Source organism: Ischnura elegans, chromosome 5, assembly GCF_921293095.1.
Source record: "Ischnura elegans chromosome 5, ioIscEleg1.1, whole genome shotgun sequence".
Classification (NCBI taxonomy): Eukaryota; Metazoa; Arthropoda; class Insecta; order Odonata; family Coenagrionidae; genus Ischnura; species Ischnura elegans.
The window spans coordinates 33624137-33634106 of record NC_060250.1 but is presented as its reverse complement, the minus strand read 5'-3'; the positions used below and the strand labels follow the sequence as shown (position 1 = coordinate 33634106).

General features: G+C 40.6%; 1 long non-coding RNA gene across 1 annotated transcript; it reads left to right on the top strand.

Annotated features, from left to right (window-relative positions):
* Positions 1-1029: 1029 nt before the first annotated feature.
* Positions 1030-7598, top strand: LOC124158687. Its single transcript, XR_006864856.1, has 3 exons — positions 1030-1178; positions 2480-3262; positions 4341-7598. It is a non-coding gene; the product is annotated as an uncharacterized LOC124158687 (long non-coding RNA).
* The last annotated feature ends 2372 nt before the right edge of the window (positions 7599-9970 follow it).

The following is a 9970-nucleotide window of genomic DNA, read 5'->3' as shown; positions in this document are numbered from 1 at the left end:
GATATGTATCTGACAGACAGAGCGCGAGGTTTTTTTTCATTTCTTTGCGATACTATGAGACATAGACCCTTGATGCTTATTGTGGCTTTTTGTTTTGATACCCTCTGTCCAGCCTTTCACTTTTCGCATTTATGCCGACAGTGGCGGTCAATCTACGATCTAAGTCTACGATCAAAGGCGGATTATTCAATGTCGAGCAAAATAATGGCACAGTGAAGCAAAATAAAAGCATTATTAGAGAAATAAGATAGAAAAAGAAAAAAACAATCTTATAGAATTCACGTGCTAAAATACATTACATATAATGATGCTTAATGGCCTAAAGAGAACGCTTAATCGCATCTTGCTGGATCGGTCCTGGGCCGTAAGACGGTGCGTAAAGGGGTATTTACATAGCAATTAAGATATCATTTAAGTCTTTACTTACACTAGTAATGGCTCTTTAAAATTTCGAGGTGTGCCACTGAGCCATTCTAAGGGTAAAAAATATTTTTCACACTTGTGCCTGTCAAGCACATTGCACCTGATGTCCGCATTTCCAATATGGCGCCTGACGAAAGGTCAAGGTTGTTCCATTTTTTCTCATTGTCATCAATGTGTAGTCCGAATGAGTATCTATTGTTACCGTATCCCCTCATTCCTTTGTGGCTTGGCCCCTTCCTCTCCTTCTTCCGTTCCATAGCAACTCCCAGTGATCCGCTACGAGGCGCCCCACGGCGCCACCAGTGTGATGAGCTCCAAGAAGACCACCCTTCCGGCTTCATCCACGGCCGCCGTCAGCAGCCCGCCCGGCGGACACCTGTCCATCCTACTGAACGCGGCACACCAAGAGGCTGCCAATGGCGGCGGGGAGCAGACGCTGTCGCCCGCGGCGGCGGCAGCGGAGGCCGCCATCGCAGCGGACCTCGAGGCCCGGATGGCGCTGGAAGGGGAGATCGGGGGGCCCTCGGAGGGGAGGATCACGTTCGTGGGGAGCGTGGTTGGGGAGGAGGAGGGAGTGGGCGTTGGGAAGGTGGCGGTGGAGGAAAGGTGGAGGCCGAGGAAGAAGCGGAGGCCGCCCAAGAGGGTGCAGTTCCCGCTGGAGGAGACCACGGCGGCGGCGGCGGCTGCATCGGCGGGGGAGGGCCGCGAGGAGGAGGCGGAACCGGGACACCAGGGTGGGCCGTTCATTTTGGAAGGTGAGATAGAGGGAGGGGCTAAGAATGGTTTTTGGACGATCGGGAACGGATTTAGTTCGCATAAAACCTTTTTTTAGTACGAATTACTTCTTAATTATTATCGGACGTATTCTTTCGGTAAATCGAATGGAATACTGCGATATGGAAGGTAAGGGGAGATAATGGGATCACCATCCGTTAATATGCAGCTGTGTACTTGCGTAAATTAATACAGTATGTTATCCTTTCCAGTAAAATGGTTTCGAGGTGAATTGCCACCCAATTGCATATCCAGGTGGAGACTACAAGGATGATATTAATAATAATAATAATTTATTTACTCCTAGATTTTTTTACATCTAAATACAAAAATAAAAGGAGCTTTACGTGATCTCCAAGGTCATAGTACCATAATTGAGCCACCATCAAACAACAAAATGTATAAGAATGCAGTAAATGATACAAGAGTGTTTTAAATAAACAACATCAAAATAAATTTTCAATTATTTCTTGCGAGAAAAGCCAGTCTTTAGCAAGTCTTAGCATTACATTGGAGGATTTATTTATTTTTATTCTAGTGGGCAGTAAATGCGCACTCAAAGTCAAAGGGCAGTCAAAGAAGCCAAGACAAGGGCATAGGACGAGTGATATTAGGAAGAGTTCTCTCGTCTAGGAAGACACTACCTATATGTTTATTGGCACCGACGACATTACGAAGGCGTATTCTGCCATCGTCTTCATCATCTCCACCCTGCGAGGCTGATGTCTCCCCTTACCTTCTATATCGCAGTATTCCATCCGGTTTATCGAAAAAATACGCCCGTTGAGAATTATTATCATTTTCTAAATTGCACTTTAAAACGCTTTAAATTTGAAAATGGGAAAATTATCTAAAATGAGAAGCAGGTATGAAACCCAAAAAAAAACATCTTTAGAAATGGAGGAGGTAAGACTGTGGGAGGAAATTGAAAGATTCTAGCAATGGTTGGTTTCGAAATCAAGTTACTACCAAATGCAAGAGCGATGATCTGCTTATGTGCTTGGGATCATGATAGAAATAGCAAAATCTGAAACCAAGTAACAGGTCTGATTAATGAAATATTTTTTTTTTCATGCTGCTTATATCGAATGCAATTAATTACGCTAGTCTATTCATAAAAATTTAATGCTGTACATTTTGGTGAACACTTTTCGCGTTTTCCATCGTATGACTTGCTTCAATGTCTCCCAAAGTTTCGATTGCCGACACCACTATCGTGTTCAAAGGTCCGAGTGTTGTGACATAAATCATTAATATTTACTTTCCTACTTTTTTTCTCCAGGGGGCCACTGGTCGGTGAGCGAATCAATGAGCAAGTCTGCGATGTTGTTCCTATCTTCCTCGTCGGTGACCGCGGCGGCCGCGGTGGTTGTCGCCAACGACACTGCCCCATTACTCTCCCCGAAGCCACCCCTGATGGACCCAGCGCAGCCATCCTCATCTTCCGCGAGGACGTCTTTCTTCGGAGGCAACGGATCGCACGCCGTCAACTCTTAAGCGAGGGAAAGAAGCAAAACTGACGGAACAGAGCCTCTTCGGCGCAGCTTCATTCTCAGATTCGGCGCAGCTTCATCCTCAGATTCGGTGCAGCTGCCTTCTTGGCTTTGGCGCAGCGTCCTCCTCCCAATGACCTGCCTCCGCCCTTATTGTCGAGGAGACACTCTGCGAAACGTTTTTTCCTGTAAATGGTGAACTTGGATAACGTCGAACCGTTGAGACTTTGCCCCGATGTTGCGACGTTGACGACACAAGTGTGCGTCCATGGGAGACGTAGCGTGAGTGAGTGAATGATTTATAAAAGGAGCTTCTGGTCCTATTTATAGATCTGGAGACTATTTTTTACTGTGTTGATTCTACGATCACGGCCACAGCTCTTCCGAAATTGAATTCGATGCCTTCAGAAAAGATGCAAGGCAGCATTTGGGAGAAGAACTTTTAAAAATTCAGCCAATCAACTTGATTCTCGGTGTCCATTTTTCTACGATTTCTCTACTTTTTCAAAGTGAAGACCTGAAGCAGGGACTTCCCCTTTCCTTCATCCTCTGGCATGGAATGAAAATTGAAGGTTCGCACTCAGTCATTTCTCTAATTGCATTTAAATGACAAATTCCTACAAATAACAATTATATCATAAAGCTATTATAAGCGTAAGCTCATTCGTGGATTACCAGAATATTTTAATTAAATTACTTTTTCGAGCGATATGCCTAAGATAAAGCGAGTAATATCGTGCCACATGACTCAGCGTAAGTCTACAGAATGACATTGCCAACGCAGCCAATGTCAATGGTCTAGAAGATACATTTAATTTTTATTACCATCAGTTTATTGAAGTACCTCACTGCAATGCCCATACAATAACTATATTATAAAAATATAAATTACCTAAATGTTCCATAAAATCTAAATCCACTCCTCCACAAATTGATATTAAGCACTTAAGAAATTAAGCCAAGATTATGGATAAGACGAACTAGAGACAATGTTATTGAAAGATGATCAATTACCAAGTAAAATTAATTTAATTGTATCTAACGGCACGCCGTATTATTTATTTTGCGAATGAAAGCATGATTTTGAAAGTACATATTACTGAGTTGTCCTAAGTTTTATGCCTCAAATTCCTCCAAAAAGTCATGATACATGCAACAAGTAAGCCCCTTGGCATGGAGTAAGTTTATGAGCGAAGATTATCAAGTTCTTTGGATTGAATGCGACCGAAATTACCTTACTAAAAACTCACAGGTAAGGAAATTAAAAGCAAAATTCCTTAGTACCCAAATAATGAGTGAATTTGAGTAGGTTCCACGGTTTCTTTCAATACCCGCAACAGATGATTACCATCAACTGTAGCAGGGGTGACCAACGAAAGTGGTTCCGATTTTGCCACTTTGGATATGCATTATAACTTCGCAGGTTGCATATAAAATTATGCATTCCAAAATAACATTAAGATCAATAATACGCATATTTTTTGGATGACTTTTTCCTCCGTTATTAAATAAATTTACTTTTTATGAGTTTGATGAATCTCGCTGGCCGGAAAAATGTGGCCAGCAGCTTGCAGGTATGGCACCACTGGTGCAGAGAATATACGCTGCATTTCTACCGGGTAGCTAACCGGTACTTTTCTCTTTTTACAGAGACCGATTCTCTAAGGACACGAGTTCTGTGTGCGGACGAGATGGCGCCGTCTTCTATGAACTGAACTGTTCCAGGCGTCAATCGGTGGTACTGCGGTCAGCTGTGTCGGCAAGAATGCACCTATGAGTGTAACTGAAAGATGGCCTGTACAGATGGTCTGGAATGAGGGTGTACTTTTTGTATTGTTCTTGGCAGCTTTAAACCACAAAATGACCCCCCCCCCCCTTTTTCCAGCTGTATATTGCCTAAGTGTTACCTCCCCTATTTTCGTCCTGAAGAAGAGCCGCATTTGTTTGAGCCCATTCCCTAACTACTGCTGATTATAAATATTTCAGGGCTCTTATTACAAAAGTAGGGCTTGATAACGTCTTTGTGTCATGTATCGGAATTTAACTGGGGCTAAGATCACCTTCAACGATACGGTCGGTAGCAAAGAATAATATAGAAAAAAGATGGAAACACCAAATCACATTGTTGCAGTCCTCTAGCGTGCACTGTCAACACTAATGCGTCACCAGGTCAAGTCGTTGCATACACTTCGGCTATGGGAAAGGCTTTGTCCGCCATTGATAGGCTTAAGACCTCCTTTAGACTTGTGGCAAAACCGGTAGATGTCTCGTTTCCTTAAGGTTTATCGAGTAGATGAAGATCGCCGGGATTTCAAGAAAAGTGTAGATGTTTTCAAGAGCTTGTTCAATCATTATTACAAATATTTGAAGCGTGGGTATTATGAGAAAATCGTATATTAAGTGAAAACCCTGAAAATCAGTTATGGAGCTATTACAAATATATAATTCAGGCGGATTGTCCATTTCTATTAATTTTAAATGGGAAAATTTATAATAAACAACTACACACGTCTCGACCTCTATGTTTTAACACATTCCGCCACCAGTTGAGAATAAACAATGGTGGTTAGCGACGACTCTACTTCGTAGTTATAACAAGGCATCTAGGGGACTCTGCATTGCTATACTTGACAGGACCGGTCGATGATGGACCACATTTTCCGCCAGACACAGATCTATAGAGCGATCCAGATTGGGCGCCTGTTCCTCCGAGTGAAGAAGAACGCGGCATCTGCCGAGCAAGGTATTCGGGAGAAGGTGTACTATATTTACACTATTTTTTTAAGGGCTCTAATTTGGAGTCGATTTCCCTGACAAACCGAGGCTCCCTATCTCTGTATCTTAATAGCAATATCCCGTATCGATCAGTGTTTAACATTTCCGGCTTATCTTTGTTGAACCACAACATGCGTAAAGAAAATTAACCTCGTAATTGAGTTCTACACTGGCAATTTAGTACCGACCATAGATTCGACACCTTCGACGTATTTCATCAGCAAGGTACGAATTCGTAAGTCAGTTTTGTATTGACTTTTGCAGTTTTTATTTCAGAATTTATACCTTGTATAACGACAAAGTAAAGAAACCATGGTCGGAAATAAATTTCCAGCGTGAAACTTACAAAGTATTTTCTATTCCTCGCATCAATCAATTATTTGAGGAGAATCAACCAGTAGATTGCACCGTGAATTTTCGTACTGGAAATAAATCATTGCTAACACAAACATTCTGGAATCATAGTTACCCGTGTAACCTCTATTTCCCATTTTTGCAATAAATGAAAACGAAAATTTTGGTGACGGCAAGTTTCGGTGAAGATGCAAGAACATTGAAACATTCGTTCGACTTGGAAAAGTTCACGAACTTTTCTTTCACACTGTTCCAGAAACAATTTTTAGTCTCCTCAAATCTGTGATTCAAGATCCTCATTTTTCCGTCATTCATAGTGAATAATCCACATTTTTAAGGTAGAAGTTTTCTAAATGTGATTTAATACATGATCCAGGGAAATAATGTTATTTTGGGGTACTATATTTGGGTGTTTTACAATTGAATGTTATATTATTAGAATACGTGCATCCTAGAAGAAGAGATCTGAGAAGACATTTGGGTCCGTTTTACGCTGTTTTCGTGGTGACAATCAATGGCTTCAGGAGTGATTTTAGTGGTATATTGTCGGTCATTAGAGGGAACTACAAAAGCACAAGAGTCCGTTGCATCCTGGTTTACATGCTTTCCCGTGCTTCATATAATCTGGAACACGATCTTCTACCAGAGATCATCGTCTATTGTTGTGAACTTCATTTATGATCCACCACGATAATTAGATAACTCATTTCAGCAAAACGTTTCAGTAATAAAGAAGGATTTTGCCCTTTGAAATTTTCTTCAATCGTCTAAGGCTTTCCGTAAACGGAAGAAGTACACACCATAGGCATTATAGAATTTCATACATAAATTGATGCCAGGCACACTTTTAACATTCCTAATTAAGCGTACAACTTGGGTGTATCTATCAAAATGGAAGTTTTTCAAAGAGTGCTTTTGAACGACAAGAGCCGAATCCTACAGTAACGCAGAACCTAGAGTAGCAACCAATAATTAACTTACGTCAAATTACTAAAACTTTAACGGTCCACGTTTGTCAATATTAATGGATTTTGGGGATAACTCGCGTCAATACTTTAAAACTGCCATAGCGACCAATAGTCAACTCATGTCAAACAACTAAAACGTTTACGGTCAAGACTTAAAATTGTCATTTAAAAGTCTTTTCGCCGGTAACTTAAAAAATCAATTAATATTGACAGTTAACTTACGAATAGGTTTACTGAAATTTTTGCGAGATAGACATCTCTTGGCACAGAAAAAATCTGTGTGGCGTCACAGTTGTTAACTAATGCTGGCACAATGAACACGTTCAATGACGAGTGGGTTTCAACGCATGAATTTAATGTTCAAAGGGAAGTGAATTCGACAATTAGTTGCGAAATTTTCATATGAATCATACGTTTACTGACTCCTTGAAAGCCACGCATGTGACAGAAATAGGCACGGACCAACAGACCGCGAGCGAGTTATTATTAGCCCCGAATCCCAAATTTGTATCCCGTTTATACATTAATGATATTGAATATTTTCGGAGGATATTTTTACATATGTGTACGGGTCTATCTTTAGATGAAACGTGGAAACTATTTCCACCATTACATTGCATTGTATCAATAACATCTACATGTGATATGTCATTTATGAAAACATTGTATGTCGTCCATTCTCAATCATTCGTCATCAGGGAATATTATGCCGTTATTTTTATCTTGTCTCATGCACAATTGTAATTTTTTGGTACTTTTGTTGCACTTTAAGGAAGAATAAAGGTTAAATATTCATGGCTCATCGATCTAATGTCTAGTGATTTCATTGATATGAACTTCCTCACACCTGAGACTCCTATTAAATCAACTGTGGAGGATAGTTTTGATAATACCGGCATTTTTATGCCGGCTGACAATTCTTAATCTGAGGCATTCTCAGAAAATAATCACACACTGGGAAGTTAAACTACTGATTTAGGGAAATAAAGCTTGAAGTAAACACTCACATGAAATATTCGAAATAAATCAGTTCCCTTCCAAAAAATCTCTATAAACCGACATCCATCTGATATGGTTTTCAGTATTCTCAATATTCCCAATACAGTATTATGTAAGCTCCATTCACACCCTCTTAACTCCTTTTTCCTTATACTAAGTATTTAACAGAAGGCTTCAGATTTTAGGATAATCCCGATATTTCCCGATTTAGTATTTATTACTATGGAAAAATCCTAGCGTATAAGAAACAATAAGAATACAAAAGCTTTGTCGTAGTGAGGTAGACCCATCACGTGACCTTGGAATTTGCTATTTATTTCTTGGTGCCATGCGCAAAAGTCGATCACTGCATGTTTTCCCGAGCCTCTTGAAATTTTCTCTCGAAAGCATCCATTTATAGAACCTTTCAATTTTCTCTCTCCATTTCAATGCATCCATTTCCAAAGGTTTGTTTCATTTTACACGCTTTTTCTTCACTTTCTCCGTCCTTGTGCATGTTTCATCGATGGAATCTTGTAATTTATTTTTAACCCGCTTTCCAAAGGCATAATATTTTGCACACTTGCTTTCTTTTGATGATTACACAATATTTAATGATCACTCATTTGATAGTTTTTCCATTTTGCTATAATTATTAATTTTGATTTCCTCATGGGAAAATAGCTTGAAACGCCCTACAAAGATGACTATATTTTTGGGCGGAAATCTCTTTAACTGGTCTGGTTTAATGGATAAAATTATTCACCAATAAGAAGTAGAAATAACATAAAATTTCATGTATAAAAACTTGGTAATTACTCTTTCCAAAGACAGTATTGAATGCACTACAAATACAAAATAAGCTTTTCATTACTCGATGGATATAACTTGGGTGGTGATTACGAATAGATATTGATACTACGCGTCAATTTTAACTCTCCTATCATGCCCTTTGACACTCCTCTCTAGTAAACCTACACAGCACCCACTACTCCGAGTGATGAAAGTATTTTTTTTGCATTTAATGCATTACTTTTTAATCCATTTTATTCTGTTCTGGAAAGATCGGGTTTTTAAATCTTTTTATTTTATCTTTTTATTGTATATTATCTTCTTATTTTATTTGTATTCCGAAGAAGTACCAGACTCTCTTCCAAGACATTTCTTTTCAGAGCTTTGAAGTTATCGTGCTGGGGAAAAGAAGGGAATAGAATACCTTATGAGAAGGATAAGTACAAGAGCATGGTGTGACTATAAGACATGAGGATTTCCAACGCTCCCTCTCAACGCCTACAGCTAGCACAAAGTGAGAGTAGATCAGGGTCAGACGAGTCGATACAAAGTCGGCCTACGCGCTGAGCCGACCGTGGGAGGTGTCGGAGGCGGTGAGCATTGGGGATCTGTTTCGTGGAAGGTAGGTACAAGCAAGACGCTGCCCACGGACGGCGGAAAGCAATGATGCAGACCGTGTAAATATCCATTGTCGAGGCTAAACGCCCGCGTTGTGGGGTGCTAAGCTTTCAATGTATTCATGGGAAATAATATACCTGCGATTTCACACTGAGGCATTCACGAAATGCTTTTTATCGAGGAAAACTATGCTGGCCTCGGAAGTGGCGGGGCGAAGTCCTTGCCTGCTACACCAGAGGTTGCGGGTTCGAGCCCTGCCAGAGTAGCCTTTTCCTATCCAGGGATGTTCGTGTACGTTTAATTTTTAAGTTATGCAATAAATATATAAGGCCAATGCTGCTGTTTTTGGTGGTAAATGAATAAATACCTAAAAATATGACAGATTAGTCGGGGATTAGATTATTTAAAATATTTGGGACAATTTCAAAGGAAGAACCTAAGGTATACACGCATCCGCAGTTTGCTAGGAAATAAATCACGATATAAAAAGGAAAAGCCTTTTATTTTCGATTTGAGGAGTGCAACACTGAAACTAAAGGTGTCGATGGATAAAAAAAGCCGGGGATCGGGTTGGTGTGGTGGCTAGAGTTCTGGCTTCCCACCCGGCGGGCTCGGATTCAAATCCCGGCAGTGGCAGAGAATTTTCATAGACTGTCCAATCCCTGCTTGAGTGTTGTGAGGAGGACATTTCAAGCGCAACACTCCGTCCGTCGGATGGGACGTTAAGCCGTGGTCCCCTTGGCGCCTTTCGTTAAGAGCAGGCTAATGCCGACGCCAGGTTTCTCTCCACCCTTC